Below are 11335 nucleotides of genomic sequence, written 5' to 3'. Positions count from 1 at the left end.
AGTTTAACTAGCATTTGCCTTTATGCTCGGTAAATAGAGGGCTGGATTTCAAAGTACAGAAGGATAAGTATTGCCATGTACTCAGCTCCATAGCCAAAGCATCATTGATCAGAAAGTGTGGTTTGTAAAAATGTTATAGTAAAAGTTAAATGAAACAATTCAGCTGAGCCTTGTTGAAATTTACTGGAATAGAATGCGATATAACTGTGCATTTAGAACATGCAAGCATGATTTCTTGCCATTTGTTGAATTATTTTTTATTTTAAAATGAAATTCACATGTGCTATGGAAAGAACTGCTGTTGTAGTTAGTGTATTTTATAATCTGGAAGATTTCTTATACTTTTATCAGATAATGCCTTAGGCAAGCCAACTGATTGAATAAAAGTCTCTAGGGCTTACTCTATTTTATTGCTGTGCCTTGAAATTGTCTTCCAAACTAGGTTTTTTCTGGAAAGATTGTGTCCTGTTCATCATCTTTACCTCAGTGCCTAGCACAGTGCTTAACACATCCTAGATAATCAATAAATATATGTCCAATGAATGTTTGTAATATCATTCATAACCTTGATATTGTTACACAGTCTTAGATATATCTCATCTGATGGAACTGAGTTTCACCAGATTTGAATGATGACACTGGAGCCTCATATAGTTTACATTATTGGTAAAAACAGGGATGTTGGCAACCAGCAGACTTGTTTTTGGATCTAGGCTCTATTATTTACTAGCATGTGATTTGGAGCAGATTATTTACAATTTTTAACTCTTACTTTTTTTATTAGTAAAATGGGGATAATATTCTCTATCTCATAAAGATGTTTTGATAATTAAGTAACGTATTTAGAAGATCTATCCATAGTGCCCAGAACACCACAGTTTCTCAATGGCAAAAATTACTTTCAAAAATTGCATTCAAAAAGAATTTGAGCGATTTCAAGGATCTATCCAATGGCTCTGTCTTTTATCCAGAATGTGGTAAACAAGGAGAAAGAAAATAATGCAAGTGTCCTGAAAGCAAAATACTAGGGGATTATTTGTTTAATTAAAATGACTTTCAGTCTTATTTAAGTTTAGCTTTATTTATTTATATATCTTTAATATTCTAAGCCTGTGTGGCACGAATCACTTGCTGGGTAAACTAAACTTACCTAAAATTAAATCAAAATGTATCTCTGGATTTGGTTATAACCACTGTTATTATGGGCTGAATTTTATGCTTTTCCCTAACCCCCAAATTCATATGTTGAAGCCCAATATCTAAGAAAATGACTGATTTGGATCCAGAGTTTGTAAAGAGGTTATTAAATTAAAATAAGGCTGCTAAGTGGGTCTTTATTCAATCTGATTTGTGTCCTCATAACAGCAGATTAGGACTCTCAGAAGAGACACAAGAGGCGTGGCCACACAGAGATAAAGATCATATGGGGACTAAGTGAAAAGGCAGCCATCATAAGCCACAGAGAGAGGACGCAGAAGAAACCAACTCTGCTGACACCTTCATCTTGAAAGTCTAGCCTCTAGAACTGTGAAAAAATAAATACCTGCTGGTAAAATACCTGGACTGTGGTATTTTGTTAAGACAGCCCTAGCTAACTAACACAATTTTATACACTAAATAAAGTCCAATTCAATTTTAGTTTTGTAGAAACTGAAACAAATAATTTAAAGATTTACTTAGTAAATTACTTCAGATTGGGATCAAATATATACATGATATATGAAAATGTAAGAAATTGATATTTAAATAAGTATACCAGTACATAAAAATTCTAGTGCCTGTTTTTGTTCTTTTTGTTTTTTGTTTTGTTTTGTTTTGTTTTTGAAAGCCACTTATCCCAACAATAAAACTGATGCTCAAAATATTTTGGGACCTATCTTTATACTCTGTAATTATGCACTCAAGAAAATAAGTTTGACTATATGACGGTCACTTCCATTTTTGTTTACTTGTTTATGTTATTCAGCTTATCATTTAAACATTTTTTCACTGCAATCATTACAAGTTTTGTTGTTTCTTAGCATTGAATCTACTCTCAACGGATGATGACTTTTCACCATGAACTTTGAAAACAGTTCCAAAGAAAACTTCAAAAAGGTTTTGAGTGCTTAGGATCAATGTCGATCCAGTGGGTACCTTGATGTTTTACCTCCTACAGTCTGAAGCTCTTGTACCCACTGGCATAATCTCCTGCATAGGTGTCCCTGGTGCTATTCTATTTCCTTTGGTAGCCTGCTGGGTGCATCTCCCTGATGCTGTGTTTCCTAGGGTTCACAGATTTATGGTGTCATTTGATTTTTGCTTTTCAAATATCTTGAAATATTTCTTTTGGCTGACCTTGTTTAGGTGTGCTTCATTTTAGCTGTCTGTCAACTAACTTCCCTGTGCAGGCTGTTTCTAAGCCTCCTTATCCCCATCCTTTGCTTTGGTTGTTACATCCTGCTACCTTTCTCTTCAAATTTTACTTCCTTAGATTCAGTTATGTTACTTAAGCCGGTTAAAATTTCTCTTAGTTTCTGATACTATCAGTGCAGTGGAAGGGAGGCAACAGTGTGAGAGTTAAGTGAGGACCCTGAGGTTGGACTGTCTGAGTTCGAATCTCAGCTTTGCTTGTTGCCACTAACTGTGATTCATTTGACTACTTACCTTTCTGAGGCTCAGCTTCCTTCTTCTTAAAATGGTGTTTTCAGTGATACCTACATTATTGGTCATTGGGAGATTAAATGAGTTGATAAGTGCAAAGCTCTTAGCAGAGAGCTTGGCACACAGTAGGCCCTCAGGAAATGTTAACTGTTGCAATCATAGAATATCTGTTTCTAGGAAGTAACAATGTGCAAGCCTCAGCAATGGCTGACTTCTGTGCAAAAAATGCATGCTGGAAATCCAGTTGCCTCTGAAAAGCTGTGAGTTGTTACTTTATTTCAGAAGGCACGTGAAGATGAATTTCATGTCTCCTATCTTTGAGTGAGGCCAAAACCAAAAGCAGCTGGTTTTCACCCAAGAAAGTGGCCCTGAAAATTATCATTGCACATTTCTCTCCCACTTTTGTTTCAAATTAGACTCCTCAAAGTCTCCACATGGATAGGAGGCTATTTAATATTTCATTTGGTCCCATTTTGATACTAGAAACATGTAGACTTTGGGTGGGAGAAGCAGAAAGTAACCGAATAAATTTCAACAACCTTAATTTGGTTCAGCTCAAAACTACATCTGTAACGACATTTCCACTGAAGTTCCAACTTCTGTCATTCCCGAAGAACAGGACAATGTGAACCCCAAAGGAACAAATTCATTAATACTAACTAGAAGTGCATTTTGGCATCTGTGAGATGAAGAATTACAAATTAAATGCATCTGGGCCATTTTTAAAAGTTCTTCTTACCTGCTGGTCTCAGGAAGGAAGGAGTCATCATTGCCTGACATAAGAGAACACAAATACTGCGGTTGAAGCCCGTGGAGGTGCTCAGTGTGTCTGTCTTAACACATATTCGTGGTGGGATGAGTCATATGCTCACTCATTTTTAGTTACATTTATTGACCAAGCTAAAAGTGTTACTTAAGATATATTAAAAACAGATGTTAAAGGCTAGACATCATTTTCTTTTAAAATTATTTTTAAAGGAAGGCTTAATGCATATTCATATTCAATTTTATAATTCCTTTCATTTCAACTACACCAAATTTCTAGTGTCCATCCTAGAGAACCTCTGTAGAATTCGAAAAGCTACAGTTTTTACTTTGAACTTTTTTCTATGTAGATAGAGTTTCATTCACAACCAGATAAAGATATCTTTGTATCCTACTTATTGTAATAATAGACCGGATGGATTCTTGGTAAAACCTGAATATTTTTAAATGCTCTATATGTTCTAGCTCTAAATTGCATGTTTTAAGCATATTGCTTTGAAATCCTGAAAAAAATGCATACTGAATTTTGATGTGTTCTAAAACAGTCATGAAAATTAACATCTTCCCTCAGCCCAGGGCCAAACAGATTTTTTTGCAGGGCCAAATTAGAATCTGCCTACAGGCTTCAGATAAAAAAAGGTAGCAAGCAGGCAACTTTTTAAAGTCAGAAAAGGCAAAGTAATCTTACATGGCTATCTTTTTTGGTAATCTAAGTAGCTGGGGAAGGGAACAATCTTTTAATTTAGCCGTAACCCTCTAGAGTATGTGGATGTTGGTTGATCTTTGCCAGGATTTAAACAGGCATAATGGTACTGTATATCCTTTAGGCAACTAATGGTTTTAATGGACCTATAAGTTACTGGGAGTAGAACTTACAAGGCATGTTAACTAGGTACTCTTTAAAAAAAAATTTAAGATTCACTTTTGAGTAGACTTAACTTATTATATGGAACTGGGAGGTCAGAAGCCAGAACCATAGATTACTGATTACAGATCACCATTTCTATCTGCTCTGAAATTCTATAGGTGAAACTAACAGCATGGACTGCAATAGAAATTAGATTGAGTGCAAAAGCAGAGAAGTAATCCCTATGACACCAGGAAAGGAAAGAGAGCATAGTTCAGTCCAGAAATAGAAGGTCTGGGAATAAGAACATGTGAGCTTGGAGACTCTGTGATGCAGAAATGTGGATGTAAATGCATAGAACCCAGGACCAGTTCGTTCAAGAGACATTTATGGGCACCAACTACACACCCAGAAGTATGCTAGATGTGGAGGGTCAAACATAAATAAGACAGTCTCTGTTCTCAAAGAGCTCAAAGTCTGTTGAAAGGACCGTAAGAGGATGAAGGGAAAACAACCTAGAAGAGCTAATATGAATAAGAATGAGCAAACATTTTTTGAGCGCTTAAGATGGCCCACTCACTATTTTCAGCCTATTAGCCTTTATTTTCAATTGTATAACAACTCAATAAGGTAGGAACATTTTTTATTTTCATCTTGCACTTAAGGGAACTGAGACTAGAAGAAGTTAAGTAACTTACCCAAGGTCACAAAGCTAACAATTGGTGCCACAGCCAAGAGAAGGAAAATAGAATAGGAACAGAAAGAGAAGTCATTTATATATATACTGATCATTGATAGATACATATCATTGTATATGTCTCATTATATACATCCTCACTCCTTCCACACATACTGTAAATATGTCTTATATGTTCCTGCTTCTCTAGTTTTTTTGTATGCCATTATCATACTTGAATCATAATTAATACATTTCTTCATTCTTTGTGTCTGTCCACCTGTGAAGATCAGCTTAAATTCTACTTCATTTATGAGTCCTTCTCTGAAGACTCTTGATGGATATGCTCTCTCCCCACTCTAAAACTTTATTACCTTTATTTTTGTTTGCTTATTCATGACATGTTGTTTTATAGAGTATACTATCGTTGCTTTTCTTGAGTGTAGCAATTTAGAAAGTATTTCCCCTCAGGTCTACACATATAAGGCATACTGTGTTTCTTGATGTGTCAATGGATAGATTGAAGCAAGAAAGCCCCTGTCATTCAGGCACCATTGCTGCCTTATACCAATGTCTGATGTGCCATTGTTTCTCATGGTTCCATTATGATTTATAGTTCTAATCAAGGATTGTAAATGAAGTCTACTCGACTATCTTCTGCTGATAGAAACTCTTCTGGTAGAACTGACTTCCAGCATTCTGTACTGCTGGGTCTTTTGCTGGGTCACTTCTTGGTTTACTCTATCTCACTTAACTGTTTTATATTCTTTTTAGTCTGGTGAATAACATCATACAAGGAGAAGCTGGAAAGAAATCAGCTAACCAGCCAGGATGTTTCCCTTGCAACAATATTTTATGATCCTTTACAAAGTTGCCAAAATGGGAATCATTCTTTTGCAGCTCTCTCATCAGATTATAGTTCTAATGCCTAGGGTGCTGGCCATGCCCAAAGCCAGAGATCCTTGGAGTAGATGGGACCTCTGTCTTCTCTGGAGCCCCAGATATGCCAGGGTTGTAGGATGGTCATTTTAACTGATAGAGTAAACAGTATTTTCAGCTTACTTTGAGTTAGTTCCCTGAGCAGCCACCTAGGAGTAGGATAAGCTCTAAGGGATTGGTAAAATACCCCAATTATTCTCCATCACACTCCCTTATTTCCTGTGCTGACAAAGTCAAATGACTCCACACAGACATCATGTTGGCTGCAATACCCACCCACCCCGCCCCCACTGGGGAGGCTGAGGCAGGAGAATCGCTTGAACCCAGGAGGTAGAGGCTGCAGTGAGCTGATATCATGCCACAGCACTCCAGCCTGGTGACAGAGCGAGACTCCATCTCAACAAAATAAAAAATAAAATAAATAAATAAATAAAATATCTCTTGAAGGGACTCTATTTGACTGAACTGGTAGTTCTATGTCTGACAATGCTCAGGTTAAATCTTTGTATTTTCTAAATTGCTTCAAGTCTTTGAGGAGTGAGTCCTAGGGGAAACCAGACTTCAGTATTCTCAGTCTAGCCAAATGGGGTTACACAAAAATATGAAATTGTGATTATGTTATTCTTGAGTGGGAGCTGGCTAAATGTGAGATTGTTTCTCTGGGAGTAGCCGGATTATGGACGTGGTGGACTGCAATAGAATCTCATGATTCGTTCATTGAAGGCCAATACTCCAGGTGTGCCAACTGTGATGGAGAGAGTTTCAGGATGAGAGTGCCCATGATCCACTTTGTCAAGAAAGAGGTAGCACAAATCTTTCATTCAGGGTTCCTGTGGGGTAAAGTGTAAGAAGTTTGAGAAAATGCATCTGTTAACCTTTTGTGTCTATGTGGCTTGTGAACATGCCCGCTGGACTAAATGTTGAAGAAGGGGTAGGTTTCTGTGTTGCTGGTTCTATAAAATACAAGGATCTCTATGGTTTATCTTAACTCATTTCCCCATCCAGTTGATAAATTATGCTTGCTAGTTATTGAGGGAAGAAAAATGTCCTCTTCAAAATTCTCTCTTTCATAAAAAAGAGAATTTGTTGTGTATACAACAAGGCTTTATGGGATACATATAGGTTGTAAAATAGTTACTCTAGTGAAACAAATAAACATGTTCATCACTTTAAAATATCTGTTGTGGCTGGGTGTGGTGACTCACACCTGTAATCTCAGCACTTTGGGAGGCTGAGGTAGGTAGATCATGAGGTCAAGATATCGAGACCATCTTGACCAACATGGCGAAACCCTGTCTCTACTAAAAATACAAAAATTATCTGGGCATGGTGGCGGGCGATTGTACTCCCAGCTATTCAGAAGGCTGAGTCAGGGGAATCGCTTGAACCCAGGAGGCGGAGGTTGCAGGGAGCCGAGATTGTGCCGCTGCACTCCAGCCTGGCGACAGAGCGAGACTCTGTCTCAAAATAAAATAAAATAAATTAAAAAAAAAACATAAAAACATCTCTTGAAGGGGCTCTATTTGACTTAACTGGTAGTTCTATGTCTGACAATGCTCAGGTTAATACTAAAACAAACAAACAAAAAACCTTAAAAAATAAATGCATAAGAGCAAAAGAGAGGAACATACATTCTCTCTTCCCCTCTCAATCACCCTCTCTGTCTTTTTAAGCAATGCCAGATGACATAGTGAGGAGTTGAACAGAGAAAATAGCCTTTAACATTTTGCAGTGACGTATATTAAGCATATTTACTTTATGCCATGTAATGTGTAAGGAGCCAAAGAAAGAAAAAAAAGTGAGGTACTGTTGCCACCCCAAGTCAAACGGAATGAGTAGAAGGAAAAGAAAAAGCCCATGAAAAAAGATATGATAAGAAGAGCAGAGAAAAGATTAATCAGAAATCATAATGAAAACGTAATCATGTGGGAAGAAAGAGTTTTCACAAAAGACTATACAAATTTAGGAAAAAATTTGTCCTTTTTAAAAGCTTACAATAATTTATAAATTTTTTTTTTTTTTTTTGCTCTCTAAAAGAAGCATGCCAATTTAATCCATTATGGTAGGACATGTGTTGTTTGTTAGCTTTTGTTTTTGTTTTTATGAGATAATGAATTGTACTCATCTCCCTTGTGAGTTGGAGCATAAGGTTTCATATATGTGGGATGTAACAGTGGAATAGTAATATTAGCTGTTCTAAAATAGAGATCATCCTAGCAGTGTTGATCTCATTAGCTGAAAAAGATAAATCCCAATCGTAGAAACAGTGAAAGAAATCAAACAAGGAAATGAAGCTAAGCAAAATTCCATTGAGGTATTTTCTTTATGACAATTAATATTAATTCAGAGGGCTATAATAAACACTATATTGTTTCTACCAAATATCGTGATATGTATGATTCCTTATCATGATAAATGGCTACAGATAGAGGTAGAAATAAGTCAAATTTTATATGTTTGAAATTTGAGAACGGAAGGTATTATAAATAAATATTTTCTAATGTAGTCCAAACAAGACTTTTTCAATTATAATTTCAAATAAAAATGGTTACTAATTAATCCCTTACAAACGCATTGACATACAAAATGTAAGTGGTAAATGTTATTAATTACCTTACCAAGCACTGCCTAAATCCAGTTCTTTGGAACTTACAAGATTTTCTCAAAACATTTAACAAAGCACACATATATTTAAGATTTGAGGTTTATGTTAGTGTTCATAGCATGGTATTGATGCTGCTCACTCATCATCAGTAATACATTAATTCATTCCTACATTCTTTATGCATTTAGTATAGAGATATAGATAAGGAAAAGGCATAGTTCCAGATCTCAAGTAATCACAACCTTTCAGAGATGATGAAGTCACCACAGTTTTCGAGGAGCCTATTCCCTTTTATTATATATATTCAAAGTGTAGAGTGGTAGATAAAGGATAGAAGCCTTGGCTCTGAGTCCTTCTCATACCAGTGCTCCTTCTTTTAGCTGTGCTCTAAGGAAAGCTGATTCCCCTCAGTAAAATGAGATAGTAACCCACTTAATACTCATTGAGTTAAGAGAATTATGTGAATTAATACACGGGAAACACTTAGCACAGTTCCTGGCACACTCAAATTGCTTAAAAAATTTAACCTCTTATTATCATTACACTATTTGAATCCGGATAAGAATTCCTTTCTCTTTTTGCTCAGGAAAATGCCAAGCAATTTTTATGGATATACAGATCCTTGGTAAAAATACCGGAACCAAAACTTAGGTTTTGGTGCTAAGTGATTTACATGTTCAGTATTTTTCTTTCTGCTACATTAGACCTCTTCTGAAATAGCTTAATTTTCATAAATTCCTGGAAAGAATAATGCTGATAATTAATATGGGAAAAGCATGCAGTTCTCTCTAAATCTCCTTTTTTATTCTGGCCTGTTTTGCTAAATCTTCTATAAGAGCTACTAATTCTGTTCTTTCACAGAAATATTTCTAATATTGCAGCATGATACTTGCAACTAAATGATTAATAATTCCAGAATAAATTATTCACTTTTTCTCAACCAATTATCACCACATTATGAACTCATCAACTTTAGACCCTTGATTAACTCTTACTTTGTAGCTATTAAACTTAGTTTCTTTAAAAAAAAAAAAAAAAACTTAAGAAAAAGATGTTAAGCATATACTAAAGCTTTGTCAGTTCTGTTTTCAGGCTACGGTATTTTTTTTAACTGCTATGTTATACACCCCATTGGAATCCATTACCGTGGCAGGTTTTTCTAGGCAAATAGTACACCAGAGGGAAGTTTGGCTTTACGTTTTCTTCTTTCTGATTTAGTTTATTCTTTGGTTGCTAATTTGCATTTTTCTCTGAGGAAGATTAGAATTATAATACATATTCAAAAGCATAAAGCAAGGAAAACAATCCCCTCCCCCAACTAAAAGATGACCTTGGACAAATCACCAATTTCTGTCTCAGTTTAAACATCTATAAAAGGGGATAATAATTCCTATTGTAAAGCTCTGTTTTGCAGAAACAATGTGATGATGTGCTGGAGCTAGCCAATTGTTAATGGTTCAGGAATATTGCAAATTAGTTGTTAAAACCTTGGTAGTTTAAAATTGGCCATGGGGGTAGTATCTACACCGTGGAAATTGACAAATGCTGCAAAGTGGAGTTTTTGTTTTCCTTCCCAGACAGGGGGTTTACCAGCAGCACATCACGGAATAACACTTGTAAACCATTTAGCCAAGTTCCAGATCTGTATTAAGAATTTAAAATCTTAGTTCTTAGGAGTATGATTATGATGCTAATTCAGAAATCTGCATAGGAGTGTTTTTTTTTCCCCCTATAGTTACCTCTCCAAAGGCTTGTACCAATTTATATCTTTATGCTAACAATATAGATGTCAAGATGTTTGTGTTACAAAATCTGCCTTTCAGTACTAGAATTATTCAATAGAATAAATTTGAGGAATATGCAGTTTCATGGGAGAACAATTCTTATAAGTTGATAGCTAAGATGCTTTAATAAAAGAGAGATGCAGAAATGCTGCGGCCTGCAGGTCATTGTAAACTTCTTGTTTTGTTCTTCCTCTTCAGTGGTAGTACAGGAAACATTTCATGAATTAATCTGGACTAATATAAAAATATAAGTATTTTCTAATCATAATGTAGGTCCTCAACTCTCTGTTCATCTTGTATCTTCTATTTTTTTGTGTTTTTTCCATGCAATGAACTTTGCTTACCTGAAAGTAAAGTGTGCCTGGAAATTATATACAAATGCAACATGTGTTTTTAATGACAGGGCCCATGGCTTTACTCTGAGAACATCCATATATCAAACATCCTTATGGCTTTGTATGCCACTTGATCTGGACATTGGAAAAACAGGAGTCCAGGCAGAGCAGAAGGGTTTCACAAACCTTGCTTGTGCAATTGATTAGAGTTGGCTGTTTGAATTCACATTTCATCTGGTGAACTCAGAAATGGGCCATACTTTTCATCAGGACTGTTTCTACGAGAAAGGTGTGGGAGTCTGCTACAGTCAGATCGCAGACGTTAGGGACAGAAAATTCTCCATTAAAATATAAAATAGGATGTTTTATAAGATTTAGAGAACAAGAATTAAAATATGTTGAAGGGGCTAGGTGTGATGGCTCATGCCTGTAATTACAGCACTTTGGGAGATCGAGACACGTGGATCACCTGAGGTCAGGAGTTCGAAACCAGCCTAACATGGTGAAACCTTGTCTCTATTGAAAGAAAAAAATTAGCCCGGCATGGTGGCAGTTGCCTGTAATCCCAGCTGCTCAGGAGGCTGAGGCAGGAGAATTGCTGGAACCCAGGAGTTGGAGGTTGTAGTGAGCAGAGATTGAGCCATTGCACTCCAGCCTGGGCGACAAGAGTGAGACTCTGTCTTGAAAAATAAAATAAAATAAAATAAAATAAAATAAAATAAAATAAAATAAAATAAAATA

Source organism: Piliocolobus tephrosceles, chromosome 4, assembly GCF_002776525.5.
Source record: "Piliocolobus tephrosceles isolate RC106 chromosome 4, ASM277652v3, whole genome shotgun sequence".
NCBI lineage: Eukaryota > Metazoa > Chordata > Mammalia > Primates > Cercopithecidae > Piliocolobus > Piliocolobus tephrosceles.
This window is presented reverse-complemented; position numbering follows the sequence as displayed.